We start from the raw sequence: 17,106 nt of genomic DNA on the forward strand, positions 1-17,106 counted from the left end.
CCACCAGCATTTCTGTGAGGGAAAATGGCGCTGTGTGCTGAGGAGAATAGGCCCCGCCCCCTTTTCGGTGGGCTTCTTCTCCCGTTTTTCTGACATCCTGGCAGGGGTTAAATACATCCATATAGCCCCAGAGGCTATATGTGATGTATTTTAGCCAGTATAGGTATTTTCATTGCTGCCCAGGGCGCCCCCCCCCAGCGCCCTGCACCCTCAGTGACCGCTGGTGTGAAGTGTGCTGACAACAATGGCGCACAGCTGCAGTGCTGTGCGCTACCTCATGAAGACTGAGAAGTCTTCTGCCGCCGATTTCTGGACCTCTGGACCTTCTTTCTTCGGCATCTGCAAGGGGGCCGGCGGCGCGGCTCCGGGACCGGACTCCATGGCTGGGCCTGTGTTCGATCCCTCTGGAGCTAATGGTGTCCAGTAGCCTAAGAAGCCAATCCATCCTGTACGCAGGTGAGTTCACTTCTCTCCCCTAAGTCCCTCGTAGCAGTGAGCCTGTTGCCAGCAGGACTCACTGAAAATAAAAAACCTAAATTAAACTTTTATTCTAAGCAGCTCAGGAGAGCCACCTAGCTTGCACCCTTCTCGGCCGGGCACAAAAATCTAACTGAGGCTTGGAGGAGGGTCATAGGGGGAGGAGCCAGTGCACACCACCTGATCCTAAAGCTTTTATTATTGTGCCCTGTCTCCTGCGGAGCCGCTATATCCCCATGGTCCTGACGGAGTCCCAGCATCCACTAGGACGTCAGAGAAATTTAAAATGCCCGCTCTAATATATATTGTTAACGCCCGCACCTTTTATCACCATATCCCCTGAATGTGCGCTATACATAGCAAAACACTGCATCCCATAAGAGAAAACAATACACCCACACATTATCTGAGTTCCAAAGCTCATTGATGTATATATTTGTTATTACAAGGATATGGATTCAATATATTACAATGTACAGTATACCTATAGTTACATGGGCCCTCATTCCGAGTTGATCGCTCGCAAGGCGAATTTAGCAGAGTTGCTCACGCTAAGCCGCCGCCTACTGTGAGTGTATCTTAAAACAGAAATTGATAGCAGCCTTGCGCTTGTTAATTGCTGCTAGTTCTCAGGTAATAGAGGAAACACCCAATACCTCCTATTTAACACAGGTTTACACAAAAAGAAAAATACCCAGAACTAGCGCTCTATACACATGAAATTAAAGTGATTAATATTGACACGCAGAAATCCCCTGTGCGGTCTCTCTCCTGGAAGAGACCGCACAGGGGATTTCTGCGTGTCAATATTAATCACTTTCATTTCATGTGTATAGAGCGCTAGTTCTGGGTATTTTTCTTTTTGTGTAAAAGGGAGTGTATCTTAGCATCTTAAAATTGCGAACGATGTATTCGCAATATTGCGATTACAAACTACTTAGCAGTTTCAGAGTAGCTCCAGACTTACTCGGCATCTGCGATCAGTTCAGTGCTTGTCGTTCCTGGTTTGACGTCACAAACACACCCAGCGTTCGCCCAGACACTCCCCCGTTTCTCTGGCCACTCCTGCGTTTTTTCCGGAAACGGTAGCGTTTTTATCCACACGCCCCTAAAACGCCGTGTTTCCGCCCAGTAACACCCATTTCCTGTCAATCACACTACGATCGCCGGAGCGATGAAAAAGCCGTGAGTAAAAATACTATCTTCTTAGCAAATTTACTTGGCGCAGTCGCAGTGCGAACATTGCGCATGCGTACTAAGCAGAAAAACGCTGCGATGCGAAGAAATTTACCGAGCGAACGACTCGGAATGAGGGCCATGGTTACAACTCATACAGTAAGCAGTTAATACATACAGTTACATACAGGCCAGTGATACAATTACCATATCTTTCTCATATAAATTTGTCCCTCCATATCACTCTCTCTCTCTCTCTCTCTCTCTCTCTCTCTCTCTGTAAAATCATGCAGGAACTGGGCAGACAGCATCTCCATCGTCGTCCGGGGAAAAAACAGCAACTACCTCCTGTGTGATCAGCAATGTGTTATCTAGTTTTGGGGGAGGAAACTTTCTCATTCATGATGAGTCACTAGTCTGTTCATATGCTAAACAGGTTCAGCCTTGAAGACATCAAAAGGGGCTGGCCTGAGCTTCCTGTCCACTACCTGTTTCTGTAAATGTCTATTGTTCTAATAAGAGTGATTTTAGCTTTCATACATTGAATCATAACTATTTGTTGCAGTGTCCTACAACTTAATAACAAGTATCAAATGAATCTACACATTAATCTGCTTGCTTTAATACCAAATATGACAGGTGTATCTGGCTTCGTTCCCATAATACACATACACGACATTACTCCTTTATATAATTTTAAATCATTATGATGTCTGGTGCTTGATATTATTATAATTATGTACTGTATGAAATAAGTGTCGAATCCATCTCTGTGGCATGTCCGTGTAAATGCGTGTGTTACCATATATTGCTGTGCTTGCTGCGCGTATATGCAAATATAGCGACTTATATGTGTGTAGAGTTTGTATGTTCTTTCTATGTAATATTTCTCTTACGTCCTAGAGGATGCTGGGGACTCCGTAAGGACCATGGGGATAGACAGGCTCCGCAGGAGACATGGGCACTTTAAGAAAGAACTTTAGGTATGGGTGTGCGCTGGCCCTTCCCTCTATGTCCCTCCTCCAGACCTCAGTTAGTTTACTACTGTGCCCAGAGGAGACTGGGTGCATTACAGGTAGCTCTCCTGAGTTTCCTGAAAGAAAGTATATTTGTTAGGTTTTTTATTTTCAGGGAGCCTGCTGGCAACAGACTCCCTGCATCGTGGGACTGAGGATAGAGAAGCAGACCCTACTTCTGTGAGTTTCAAGGCTCTGCTTCTTAGGCTACTGGACACCATTAGCTCCAGAGGGATCGGTACGCAGGTCTCACCCTCGCCATCAGTCCCAGAGCTGCGCCGCCGTCCTCCTCGCAGAGCCAGAAGAAAGAAGCCGGGTGAGTATGAGAAGAAAGAAGACTTCAGAGGCAGCAGAAGACTTCAGATCTTCATTGAGGTAACGCACAGCGGTAAAGCTGTGCGCCATTGCTCAAACACAGCACACATAAACGGCAGTCACTGTAAGGGTGAAGGGCGCAGGGGGGGCGCCCTGGGCATCAATAAAACCTCCTTTTCTGGCAAAAGTACATATATACAGCTGGGCACTGTATATGGAAAGGGATCGGCATGATATCCCACCAATCATAATACCGGGGACTATATACCGACACCCATTGACCGATGGTCGATATCCCGACAAGGTCTAAATACCGACACGGACTAAATACCGACATGTGAAATACCGACAAGGTCTAAATACCGACATGTAAAATGCCGACAGGTCGAAATACCGACACAAGTTTTTCATGATTTTTTTATGTTTTTTTGTGTGTATGTCGACATAAATCAACATGGACACCATATAAAGTGTACCGCGTCCCCTCGCATGGCTCGCTGCGCTCGCCATGCTTCGGGCACGGTGCCTCGCTGCGCTCGGCACACTATTATATTCCCCCTCCAGGTCCACTGGGACGGTAAAGTATGAACAAGTCGGTTTTAATGAAAAAAATCATGAAAAACTTGTGTCGGCATTTAGACCTGTCGGCATTTTACATGTCGGTATTTAGACCTTGTCGGTATTTCACATGTCGGTATTTAGTCCGTGTCGGTATTTAGACCTTGTCGGGATATCGACCATCGGTCAATGGGTGTCGGTATATAGTCCGTCGGTATTATGATTGGAGGTAAAGTGACTGCATCCCATATAAAGAGCCCCAGCCAGGTTTTTTAGATGTTTGAGAGGGACAGAAGCCCACTGTCGAGGGGGCGGTGCTTCTTCCTGAGCACTCACCAGCGCCATTTTCTCCACAGCACAGCGCTGAGAGGAAGCTCCCCGAACTCTCCCCTGCTTATCCATGGTTAAAAAGGGTTTTAAAGAAGGGGGGGCACATAATTGGCGCAATATACAGATTACAGCGCTATCTGGGTAAACATATTGTGTTTTTTCCTGGGTCATTGGCTTTGGGTGTGTGCTGGCATACTCTCTCTCTGTTTTTCCAAAGGGCATGGTGGAGGAACTGTCTTCAGACAAGAGGATTCCCTGTGTGTGTGGTGTGTCGGTACGCGTGTGTCGACATGTCTGAGGTAGAAGGCTCTCCTAGGGAGGAGGTGGAGCAAATGAATGTGGTGTCTCCGTTGACAACGCTGACACCTGACTGGATGGATATGTGGAATGTTTTAAGTGCTAATGTGAATTTATTGCACAAAGCTGACGCTAGGGAACAGCCAGGGAGTCAACCCATGTCTGTCCCTATGTCGCAGGGACCTTCGGGGTCTCAAAAGTGCCCACTATCTCAAATAGTAGACACTGATACCGACACGGATTCTGACTCCAGTGTCGACTACGATGATGCAAAGTTACAGCCAAAATTGGCTAAATGTATTCGTTATATGATTATTGCAATAAAAGATGTTTTGCATATCACAGAGGAACCCCCTGTCCCTGACACGAGGGTGCGCATGTATAAGGGAAAGAAACCTGAGGTAACCTTTCCCCCTTCTCATGAGCTGAACGAGTTGTGTGAAAGAGCATGGGAATCTCCAGACAAAAAAACTGCAGATTCCTAAAAGGATTCTTATGGCGTATCCTTTCTCGGCAAAGGACAGGATACGGTGGGAATCCTCCCCTAGGGTGGACAAAGCATTGACACGCTTATCCAAAAATGTAGCGCTGCCATCCCAAGATACGGCTACCCTAAGGGATCCTGCTGGTCGTAAGCAGCAGGTTATTTTGAAGTCCATTTACACGCATTCTGGTACTTTACTCAGACCGGCTATTGTGTCGGCTTGGGTTTGTAGCGCGGTAGCAGCGTGGACAGATACCTTATCAGCGGAGATGGAGACCCTGGATAAGGATACCATCTTATTGACCCTAGGACATATAAAAGATGCTGTCTTATATGTGAGAGATGCTCAGAGAGACATTGCCTTACTGGGTTGTAGAGTCAACGCTATATCGATTTCTGCTTGCCGAGTCCTATGGACCCGGCAATGGACAGGTGATGCCGACTCAGTCCTCCCCGGCCTCTACAAAATCCACCGCATGACGCTGGGGCTCCGCCTTGGGACCTTAATGTGGTGTTGAGTTTCCTTAAGTCGCACTGGTTTGAACCACTTAAAACGGTGGAGTTAAAATATCTCACTGGTCATGTTGTTAGCCTTGGCTAGGCGAGTGTCGGAATTGGAGGCTTTGTCTCATAAAAGCCCCTATCTGGTTTTCCATATGGATAGAGTGGAATTGCGGACCTGTCCTCAATTTTTGCTTAAGGTGGTGTCATCTTTTCATATGAACCAACTGTCACAACTGAGGGTTTTGGCTGACAGGAGAAAGCCTCAGTTGTAGGGGCTGAGAGGAACTTAAACCGGGGAGGTTTAATCAGACCCCTGGACATGTAAGTGTTAAAATGAAACCCGAAGGTGTGATCATGACAACCAGGTAAAAGTCAAAATAAAAGTTTATTAACAGACTCCGTGTAAACAAACAGCGTTCAAGGTAAATAATGGCAATGATAAATAATATGATTCCTGGAGCACTCTGACCATGAAATGGTTACACAGGACACTGGTAGGTAAGAACAGCTGTTAAAGTCCTTAGATGGAATAACCTTACCAGGCCTGGCTGTAGTAGTGAAGATATCCAAGGAACATGCCAGTAGATGGAACAGATGAAGCTGGTAACTTGAATCAGCTGTTGTATTTGCTGGATAGAACCAGCCAGGTGGTAAGACACGGAGTGGATGCAGAATGGAATCAGCCAGATGATAAAGTCACTGAATGAATGCTGGGTGGAACCAGCCAGGTGATGAAACACGGAGTGAATATAGTAAGATGCTAGGGAGCGTGGAAACAGAGGAGTTGAAGGATGATTACTGGTGGTAGTGGATACTGCTGGAAGCAGATGAAATAGCTGGAAACTGGATCAGCCACGGAGGACTGCAGAGTCAGGCTGCACCGCAGGATGGTAGGCAGGTGCGGGTCTCTTTAGTGGATGCTGGAGACAGGAGCTGGAACCTGGAAACACAACCACAGGAGAGAGAGACTGGGACAAGGTATGACAAACAAAGCACTGACCATTTGCTGGCCCAGGCACAGGATACTTATACCTGCAGCAATGCAGGTATTGGCTGGGCAATTATGCCGATTCCCAGGCAGTGGATTGGAGGAACTAAAGCATGTGATTAAATCCAACCTGGCTGCGCCCATGTTAGAACTTGGAGGGAAAACTGGTTTGGGAATCCATGTGGAAACATAACTGTAATGGCGGCGCCGGCCGCAGAGGACAGGAGATGCCAGACTGACAAATCTATGCTGAGACTCGTGGACGACAGTGGAGGCCGCGGCAGGCATGGAACACCACACTGACAACCTGCACTTATACACAGGAGCGGCGGCGGATGCCGCGAGACGCCATGCAGGATTCAAACATGGCTCCGCTGTGACAGCATCTCAGCGTGACAGGAGGGATGTGCAGTATGTGGACACAGATGAGATCCGGCCTTGGAACGCTGAGTGAGCCTCAGGAGACATCTGAAAGGCAGGTAATGGCGTCCAGATACCCGGATCGTGACACCAACCTATTGTGGTGCCTGTGGCTACGCGAGACTTTGAGGATTCCGAGTCCCTTGATGTGGTCAGGGCTTTGAAAATTTACGTGGCCAGAACAGCTAGAGTCAGAAAAACAGAAGCACTGTTTGTCCTGTATGCAGCCAACAAGGTTGGCGCTCCTGCTTCAAAGCAGACGCTTGCTCGCTGGATCTGTAACACGATTCAGCAGGCTCATTCTACGGCTGGATTGCGGTTACCAAAATCGGTCAAGGCCCATTCCACTAGGAAGGTGGGCCCTTCTTGGGCGGCTGCCCGAGGGGTCTCGGCACTACAGCTGTGCCGAGCAGCTACTTGGTCGGGTTCAAACACCTTTACAAAGTTCTATAAGTTTGATACCCTGGCTGAGGAAGACTTTCTGTTTGCTGAGCTTTGGTATAATCCCCATGTTCTTTACGGAGTCCCCAGCATCCTCTAGGATGTAAGAGAAAATAAGATTTTAAACCTACCGGTAAATCTTTTTCTCGTAGTCCGTAGAGGATGCTGGGCGCCCGTCCCAAGTGCGGACTACTTCTGCAGCACTTGTATATAGTTTTGCTTACTAAAGGGTTATGTTATAGTTTAATCGGTCTCGGACTGATGCTACTGTATTTTGTTTTCATACTGTTAACTGGTTAGTATATCACAGGTTATACGGTGTGCATGGTGTGGGCTGGTATGAATCTTGCCCTTGGATTAACAAAAATCCTTTCCTCGTACTGTCCATCTCCTCTGGGCACAGTTTCTCTAACTAAGGTCTGGAGGAGGGGCATAGAGGGAGGGGCCAGTGCACACCCATACCTAAAGTAATTCCTAAAGTGCTCATGTCTCCTGCGCAGCCCGTCTATCCCCATGGTACTTACGGAGTCCCCAGCATCCTCTACGGACTACGAGAAAAAGATTTACCGGTAGGTTTAAAATCTTATTTTTTGACTTCGACACTGTAGAAGGGGGAACCAATTAAGGTTTTTTTTCACCCACTGCCCCACCAATTTCCAGATACGGAGTGTGGTGTCACAGGGGGCATGGCCTCACAGAATACGCCATCAGGTAATGATTGGCTGTAGGAGCGCATCCTGGTTTATTGCCAATGTTTCACCCTGATGAAAAGGTTGATTGGGCCTTGAAATGTTGGTCACCTGTTCCATTAGATATGGGAGCCTGGAAGGCACCCCAGCACAATATCATTATTATAGCTTTTAGTTGGGGGTGGCAGGGGCAGCATAACTTGTTTTGGGCACTGCACTGAGACTCAGACTGCAGGACAGGAACACTGCCCATCTCTGATTACAGAAGCAGCCAGCTGGATCTCCAACAAGCAGCATAAGACATCTGCAGGACAGCCCTGTCACAATCACACGGGCCGCCTTCTCAAAGCTGAGGCTGAGTGTGACTGCACCTAGCATGGTGGTAAAGGAAGTGGAGGAGGAAGAGCTGGGAAACCGTGTGGTGCAGTGAGGGCTGATGAAGACCTCCGCGCCGTCATAAGTAACTGTCTTACTCGATGCTGGTGTAAGGGTACTGGTATGGTGTAATGCCTGTGACCGTACAGGCGTGCCGCTTCTTACCTCCGATTGTGTCTCACGCTCCGGCCACTCCGCCTCGGCTCGTCCGAGAAGAATTCCTCTTCAGGGCCTCCGCCCGAGGCTCAGTCTGGGGGCCGACGGCTAGAGGAGACAAGGAACACTATCACTGTGTGCCCCACTCCTTCCTCGTTACGGGGAAAGAGTGGCACACCGGGGTGGCCGCGACGTTCACCGGTTAGGTGAATGTCATCATCGGCCCGTGGGCCTCAGCCACCCAAATTGTCACCTATTCGGCACTTGCGCACCTAGGTGGGAGCGAGCCCGCTAGGCCTAGCGGGGTCTCGCGACCGGCGCTCAACGCGGACAAGGACACATACTCACAGAGAATACTCACACTGGTACTCTTAGCTTGCTCGTCGCGAACATCTGCTCCTAGAAAGAAAGGGACAGCAGCCTCCCTACAACTAAACAACGGCTAACAACAGAACTGAGCCTATCTACTACGAACTACAAACAGAGTGACTTGGTTGGCTACTTCACCTAACTTCAATCAACAGGTCAAGCAAATACAGGTTCACAGTGTGAATACAATGCAAATGAGGGTTACCTTTCCAATCCGGTCCGATGCAGGTTCCGCTACTTCGCCCCAGATAGGACAATCTCGGATACGCCCTTTTTCCCCACGAAGATCGCCGTCCACTCCGGCACCCGGGTGTAGGCCGTACAGAAACCCGGACGCTCTCTCCACAGCCCCTCCCTAACACAAGATGCGAGGGTCAGCCGACCCTCCGTACCCAACCTACAATGGGCCCCGCACGAGCTGCCGCACAGCCCACTCGCCGGGGTATCCAAAGGGCGGGGCTCAGCCTGTACTAGGGACTGGAGCAAATGTACTGGAGCAAATGAATGTTGTGTCTCCGTTGACAACGCTGACACCTAACTGGATGGATATGTGGAATGTTTTAAGTGCTAATGTGAATTTATTGCACAAAGCTGACGCTAGGGAACAGCCAGGGAGTCAACCCATGTCTGTCCCTATGTCGCAGGGACCTTCGGGGTCTCAAAAGTGCCCACTATCTCAAATATCCCTTGGTGCGAATGTCTGAGGACCCAGGACTTGGACTTGGAGGACTTGGTGCGAATGTCTGAGGACCCAGACCCCCAACCGAGGTTAGGATTAAGGTCCTGTCTTCCCCTGGCCTACAGCCGGTATTCTTTACCCCCCCCCCCCCCTTGCCCTGGCCTAACACGAGGCAGCCAAAAGGTGTCCTCTTTCCTGGCTGTGATTGCAGCCTATGGCCTAGTGCCTGCCCTACTTGCCCCTAGCTGGGTAACCGGGGCCTAAAGTCCGGGGTTACCTTATTTCCCTCGCCAGCGGTGTTCCTAGGGCCTAACGCCCTCTATTGGTTCCCCAGGCCTAGCGCCTGATATGCCGCCCGGGCCTAATGCCCGCCTGCCCGAAACCAGAGGGTGGCTTGGGCCTAACGCCCAAACTACCGTAACAAAAGATGACCCCCCAAACTCCTATCTGCATCCGGGCCTATTGCCCGTATATGCCCACGGGCCTAGTGCCCGAACACCCGGTGGTCTAGGGAGGATATGAGACTCGGCACGAGGCCGCATACCGGACCGTAGGGAGAGGCTGCAGTGGGGAGCTTCGTTAGCTCTTTTGCCTCCCACACACTGCAGCACTCTCCACTGGACCTCTTCCTGGGCTCTGCTTCTCCGACCGCCTGGACGCCTTCTCCTCGGGCGCCGCCTGTTGCTCTCCACTGGGGTCTCTTCCTTCTTCCTCTTCTTCTTCCACTTCTTCTGTCGCTTCTTCTGCTGCTTCTTCTCCTCGGCCGCCGCTTCTTCTCTTCTTGTTGGGAGCTCTTCACTGCTCCGGGTCCGGCGCCGACAGAGCGCTCCCGCTCCGCCGCGTCTGTTATAAGACGCTGGGAGGGGGCTGCGCTATGACGCGACGAGCCCTGATTGGCTCGTTGCGGCATGCTCTCATTGGCTGACCGGGCGCGAGCCCTGATTGGCTCCCGCCCCGGCGCCATCCTCACCTTGCCGCGCCGTGATTGGAGGGGCTTGAATCCCGCCGGACGCAAGCCCCTCCGTGCCCGTTACCCCGCCGCCACGCCGCCTGAGTCCCGCCGCTGCCTGCCCGGGGGAGACGGAGGTGAGCGACCCGCCGTCCTCTCACACTGGCATTTGAACCCCGCGCCTGGGCTGGACTCTGGCCAGATGGCAGTGGGGGAGGTTGGTTGCGGTGTGAGCAGGGGAGGCTGGAGCTGCAGCTCCATCCTCCCCATTCGTTAGCCACACGGACTTGCTCTTAGAGCCACGGCCTGTCCTAGTGCCTGCCAGCTCTTTTATCAAATCTGACTGGCATAAATAGCAGAAGTGCTGCTGTTCTCCTTTTGAAAAAAAAAAAAAGTCAGAATCGACAGGGGAGGGCACGGGCCCGAGTGCCCCCCTGGATCCGCCTATGACTCCCTGGTACATCCAGGGGATCCTTAATATTTAATAGACAGACAATATTTGCCAGAGTCCCCTGAAAATTAGCCCAGTTAACAGGGGTAAAAATGGAGGGCAGCCTTTATCGCCCGACGCTATTCAATTAGAGCTCCCTTATCACACAAATACCCTTTTTTTTTAATGTGTGTTAACACGCAGAATCCATGAAAAGATCACAGATGCATGTGTTAACAAGGTTCAGACATGTAAAAAAAATCCCAGATAAGTGCTGCCGGTGGGCTACATTTGGGCTAATTGAATGACCCCACGGGATCAGTTAGCCCATGGGAAATTATGTCACGGCTAATTGAATTCCCCGTTTGTCTCTTTGTTTTCTGTTACATTTTAATTGCTGTTTGTGTTACTGCTTATTATATTTAATATAATTGAAATGATCTTGCGCCTGATCTATTATAGGCGGCCTCTCTTCGAGCGCTTGGTGTACTGTTCAAATGAAGGCTGAGAACCTATTAACGGGGCCCTCTGCAGAGAGAAGCTGCACATACATTATATACTGTGCTGTACATACAAAGGGGAGGTGTATCAAGCCTTGGAGAAAGTGGAGCAGTTACTTAAAGCACCCAATCAGCTTGTAACTGTCATTTCAAAGACTTTGCTAAATAAATTACAGTTACAAGCTGATTGGTTGATTTGGGCAATGCCTCTACTTTATCTGTCTCCATGGCTTGATACGCCTCTCTTAAAATATGTTATAGTAGTGATTTGCAGCATGGCTGTACTATAGCTGTATAGCTCTGACATGTACAGAATATACAGCATAAAGTACATATATTATTTATTTCTACAGATGTAATGGATACGGCTACACTAACAGCTATTGTGGTAGCTGTATCTGCATTTGTGGCCGTTGGATTGGGAATTGCAGTATATACTATTATAAGGTGCTACCGAAGGGACAAGAAAAGCGGTAAGTCTGGTATGGCGTCTAGAACATTGTCTGTATTTTCTGTGAATTCTCACTCATGGGTTTTAGGTCATTCATTTAAATATAAAAATTGCAGGAGCTGAGCTAGTGCTCAATAGTTTGAAGCCAGTGTGGAGGTAATTGTCCTGGGTGGTAATAATAAGTTATATTTTCTACATATTTACCTAGATCCTAAGAGTCACCTACAGTAGGATCTCTGTGACTGTATGAAGACAAATGGCTGCAGGAAAGGGGCAGATTTATCAATGAGCGATATTCTTGTTTTCTCTGACGTCCTAGTGGATGCTGGGAACTCCGTAAGGACCATGGGGAATAGCGGCTCCGCAGGAGACTGGGCACAAAAGTAAAAGCTTTATGACTAGCTGGTGTGCACTGGCTCCTCCCCCTATGACCCTCCTCCAAGCCTCAGTTAGATTTTTGTGCCCGAACGAGAAGGGTGCATGCTAGGTAGCTCTCCTGAGCTGCTTAGAGTAAAAGTTTAAATAGGTTTTTTTATTTTCAGTGAGTACTGCTGGCAACAGGCTCACTGCATCGTGGGACTAAGGGGAGAAGAAGCGAACTCACCTGCGTGCAGAGTGGATTGGGCTTCTTGGCTACTGGACATTAGCTCCAGAGGGACGATCACAGGCCCAGCTTGGATGGGTCCCGGAGCCGCGCCGCCGGCCCCCTTACAGGGCCAGAAGAGCGAAGAGGTCCGGAAAAATCGGCGGCAGAAGACGTTCCTGTCTTCAATAAGGTAGCGCACAGCACCGCAGCTGTGCGCCATTGCTCTCAGCACACTTCACACTCCGGTCACTGAGGGTGCAGGGCGCTGGGGGGGAGCGCCCTGAGACGCAATAAAACACGTTTTAAACCTTATATGGCAAAAGAAATGCATCACATATAGCTCCTGGGCTATATGGATGCATTTAACCCCTGCCAGTTTTCCTAAAAAAAGCGGGAGAAAAGGCCGCCGTGAAGGGGGCGGAGCCTATCTCCTCAGCACACAAGCGCCATTTTCCCTCACAGCTCCGCTGGAAGGACGGCTCCCTGACTCTCCCCTGCAGTCCTGCTACAGAAACAGGGTAAAACAAGAGAGGGGGGGCACTATTTGGCAGATAATACAAATACAGCAGCTATAGAAGGGAGAAACACTTACCGTATATACTCGAGTATAAGTCGACCCGAATATAAGCCGAGGCACCTAATTCTACCACAAAAACCTGGGAAAACTTATTGACTCGAGTATAAGCCTAGGGTGGGAAATGCAGCTCTAGCCGTACACAGCCCTCAGTGCCAGATATGCCCTCATAGTGCCAGATATGCCCCCACAGTGCTGCCAGATATGCCCCCACAGTGCTGCCAGATATGCCCCCACAGTGCTGCCAGATATGCCCCCACAGTGCTGCCAGATATGCCCCCACAGTGCTGCCAGATATGCCCCCACAGTGCTGCCAGATATGCCCCCACAGTGCTGCCAGTTATGCCCCCACAGTGCTGCCAGATATGCCCCCACAGTGCTGCCAGATATGCCCCCACAGTGCTGCCAGATATGCCCCCACAGTGCTGCCAGATATGCCCCCACAGTGCTGCCAGATATGCCCCCACAGTGCTGCCAGTTATGCCCTCACAGTGCTGCCAGTTATGCCCCCACAGTGCTGCCAGATATGCCCCCACAGTGCTGCCAGATATGCCCCCACAGTGCTGCCAGATATGCCCCCACAGTGCTGCCAGATATGCCCCCACAGTGCTGCCAGATACGCCCCCACAGTGCTGCCAGATATGCCCCCACAGTGCTGCCAGATATGCCCCCACAGTGCTGCCAGATATGCCCCCACAGTGCTGCCAGATACGCCCCCACAGTGCTGCCAGATACGCCCCCTCATGATGCCAGATACGTTCTCTCCCCAAGTGCCAGGTATGCCCCACAGTGTTGTTACTTACCCCTCCGTCGATCCCGCGCTGTCTTCTGGAGGGACACGAAGCGCACAGCACGCGCCTCTCCTGTGTCCCTCCTGCATCTTCGGCGGCCGCGGCGGGTCTATTAAAGGAAGTGCCGGTTCGTGATCAGAGGTCACGAACGGGTACTTCCTGTAATAGAACCGCCGCTGCTGCCGCCGGAGATGCAGGAGGGACACAGGAGAGCCGCGCGCTGTGCGCTCCGTGTCCCTCCTTCACACTGCTCTGCCTCTGCCTGTCACTGACTCGAGTATAAGCCGAGGTGGCTTTTTCAGCACAAAAAAAAGTGCTGAAAAAGTCGGCTTATACTCGAGTATATACGGTATATAAGGTTATCCCTGTATATATATAGCGCTCTGGTGTGTGCTGGCAAACTCTCCCTCTGTCTCCCCAAAGGGCTCGTGGGGTCCTGTCCTCTATCAGAGCATTCCCTGTGTGTGTGCTGTGTGTCGGTATGATTGTGTCGACATGTATGAGGAGGAAAATGATGTGGAGGCGGAGCAATTGCCTGTAATAGTGATGTCACCCCCTAGGGAGTCGACACCTGACTGGATGGTCGTATGGAAGGAATTACGTGATAGTGTCAGCACTTTGCAAAAAACTGTTGACGACATGAGACAGCCGGCAGATCAGTTAGTGCCTGTCCAGGCGTCTCAAACACCGTCAGGGGCTCTAAAGCGCCCGTTACCTCAGATGGTCGACACAGACCCAGACACGGATACTGACTCCAGTGTCGACGGTGAGGACACAAACGTAATGTCCAGTAGGGCCACACATTACATGATCACGGCAATGAAGGAGGCTTTGAACATTTCTGATACCACAAAAAAGGGTATTATGTGGGGTGTGAAAAAACTACCCATAGTTTTTCCTGAATCAGATGAATTAAATGAAGTGTGTGATGAAGCGTGGGTTTCCCCCGATAAAAAACTGCTAATTTCTAATAAATTATTGGCATTATACCCTTTCCCGCCAGAGGTTAGGGCGTGTTGGTAAACACCCCCTAGGGTAGATAAGACGCTCACACGCTTATCAAAACAAGTGGCGTTACCGTGTCCTGATACGGCCGCCCTCAAGGAACCAGCTGATAGAAAGCTGGAAAATATCCTAAAAAGTATATACACACATACTGGTGTTATACTACGACCAGCAATCGCCTCAGCCTGGATGTGCAGCGCTGGAGTGGCTTGGTCGGATTCCCTGACTGAAAATATTGATACCCTGGATAGGGACAGTATATTACTGACTATAGAGCATTTAAAGGATGCATTACTATATATGCGAGATGCACAGAGGGATATTTGCACCCTGGCATCAAGAGTAAGTGCGCTGTCCATTTCTGCCAGAAGAAGTTTATGGACACGACAGTGGTCAGGTGATGCGGATTCCAAACGGCATATGGAAGTTTTGCCGTATAAAGGGGAGGAGTTATTTGGGGTCGGTCTATCGGACCTGGTGGCCATGGCAACGGCTGGGAAATCCATCTTTTTACCCCAGGTCACCTCTCAGCAGAAAAAGACACCGTCTTTTCAGACTCAGTCCTTTCGTCCCCATAAGGGCAAGCGGGCAAAAGGCCACTCATTTCTGCCCCGGGGCAGAGGAAGGGGAAAAAGACTGCAGCAGGCAGCCTCTTCCCAGGAACAGAAGCCCTCCCCCGCTTCTGCCAAGTCTTCAGCATGACGCTGGGGCTTTACAAGCGGACTCAGGCACGGTGGGGGCCCGTCTCAAAAATTTCAACGCGCAGTGGGCTCACTCGCAAGTGGACCCCTGGATCCTGCAGGTAGTATCACAGGGGTACAAATTGGAATTCGAGACGTCTCCCCCTCGCCGGTTCCTGAAGTCTGCTCTACCAACGTCTCCCTCCGACAGGGAGGCAGTATTGGAAGCTATTCACAAGCTGTATTCCCAGCAGGTGATAATCAAGGTACCCCTCCTACAACAGGGAAAGGGGTATTATTCCACGCTGTTTGTGGTACCGAAGCCGGACGGCTCGGGGAGACCGATTTTAAATCTGAAATCCTTGAACACTTACATAAAAAGGTTCAAATTCAAGATGGAGTCACTCAGAGCAGTGATAGCGAACCTGGAAGAAGGGGACTATATGGTGTCTCTGGACATCAAAGATGCTTATCTCCATGTCCCAATCTACCCTTCTCACCAAGGGTACCTCAGGTTTGTGGTACAAAACTGTCATTATCAGTTTCAGACGCTGCCGTTTGGATTGTCCACGGCACCACGGGTCTTTACCAAGGTAATGGCCGAAATGATGATTCTTCTTCGAAGAAAAGGCGTCTTAATTATCCCTTACTTGGACGAACAGTTAGAAGTCGGAGTAGCACTATCTCAGGTAGTGCTACGTCAGCACGGGTGGATTCTAAATATTCCAAAATAGCAGCTGATTCCAACAACACGTCTACTGTTCCTAGGGATGATTCTGGACACAGTCCAGAAAAAGGTGTTTCTCCCGGAGGAGAAGGCCAGGGAGTTATCCGAGCTAGTCAGGAACCTCCTAAAACCAGGACAAGTGTCAGTGCATCAATGCACAAGGGTCCTGGGAAAGATGGTGGCTTCTTACGAAGCGATTCCATTCGCAAGATTCCATGCAAGAACTTTTCAGTGGGATCTGCTGGACAAATGGTCCGGATCGCATCTTCAGATGCATCAGCGGATAACCCTATCTCCAAGGACAAGGGTGTCTCTCCTGTGGTGGTTGCAGAGTGCTCATCTTCTAGAGGGCCGCAGATTCGGCATTCAGGACTGGATTCTGGTGACCACGGATGCCAGCCTGAAATTTCCAGGGCTTGTGGTCAAGCATGGAAACGTCTCTTCACATAAATATCCTGGAACTAAGGGCAATTTACAATGCCCTAAGTCAAGCAAGGCCTCTGCTTCAGGGTCAGTCGGTATTGATCCAATCGGACAACATCACGGCAGTCGCCCACGTAAACAGACAGGGCGGCACAAGAAGCAGGAGGGCAATGGCAGAAGCTGCAAGAATTCTTCGCTGGGCAGAAAATCATGTGATAGCACTGTCAGCAGTGTTCATTCTGGGAGTGAACAACTGGGAAGCAGACTTCCTCAGCAGACACGACCTCCACCCGGGGGAGTGGGGACTTCACCCAGAAGTCTTCCACGTGATTGTAAACCGTTGGGAAAAACCAAAGGTGGACATGATGGCGTCCCGTCTCAACAAAAAACTAGACAGATATTGCGCCAGGTCAAGGGACCCTCAGGCAATAGCGGTGGACGCTCTGGTAACACCGTGGGTGTACCAGTCAGTGTATGTGTTCCCTCCTCTGCCTCTCATACCCAAAGTACTGAGAATCATAAGAAGGAGAGGAGTAAGAACTATACTCGTGGCTCCGGAGTGGCTAAGAAGGACTTGGTACCCGGAACTTCAAGAGATGCTCACGGAGGACCCGTGGCCTCTACCTCTAAGAAAGGACCTGCTCCAGCAGGGACCTTGTCTGTTCCAAGACTTCCCGCGGCTGCGTTTGACGGCATGGCGGTTGAACGCCGGATCC

General features: G+C 50.2%; 1 pseudogene; it reads left to right on the forward strand.

Moving 5' to 3' along the window:
• The window catches only part of LOC134944451 (uncharacterized), a 65,691-nt pseudogene that overhangs the window by 23,824 nt on the left and 24,761 nt on the right, over positions 1 to 17,106 (forward strand).

This window comes from Pseudophryne corroboree, chromosome 7, assembly GCF_028390025.1.
Source record: "Pseudophryne corroboree isolate aPseCor3 chromosome 7, aPseCor3.hap2, whole genome shotgun sequence".
In the NCBI taxonomy this organism is placed as follows: domain Eukaryota; kingdom Metazoa; phylum Chordata; class Amphibia; order Anura; family Myobatrachidae; genus Pseudophryne; species Pseudophryne corroboree.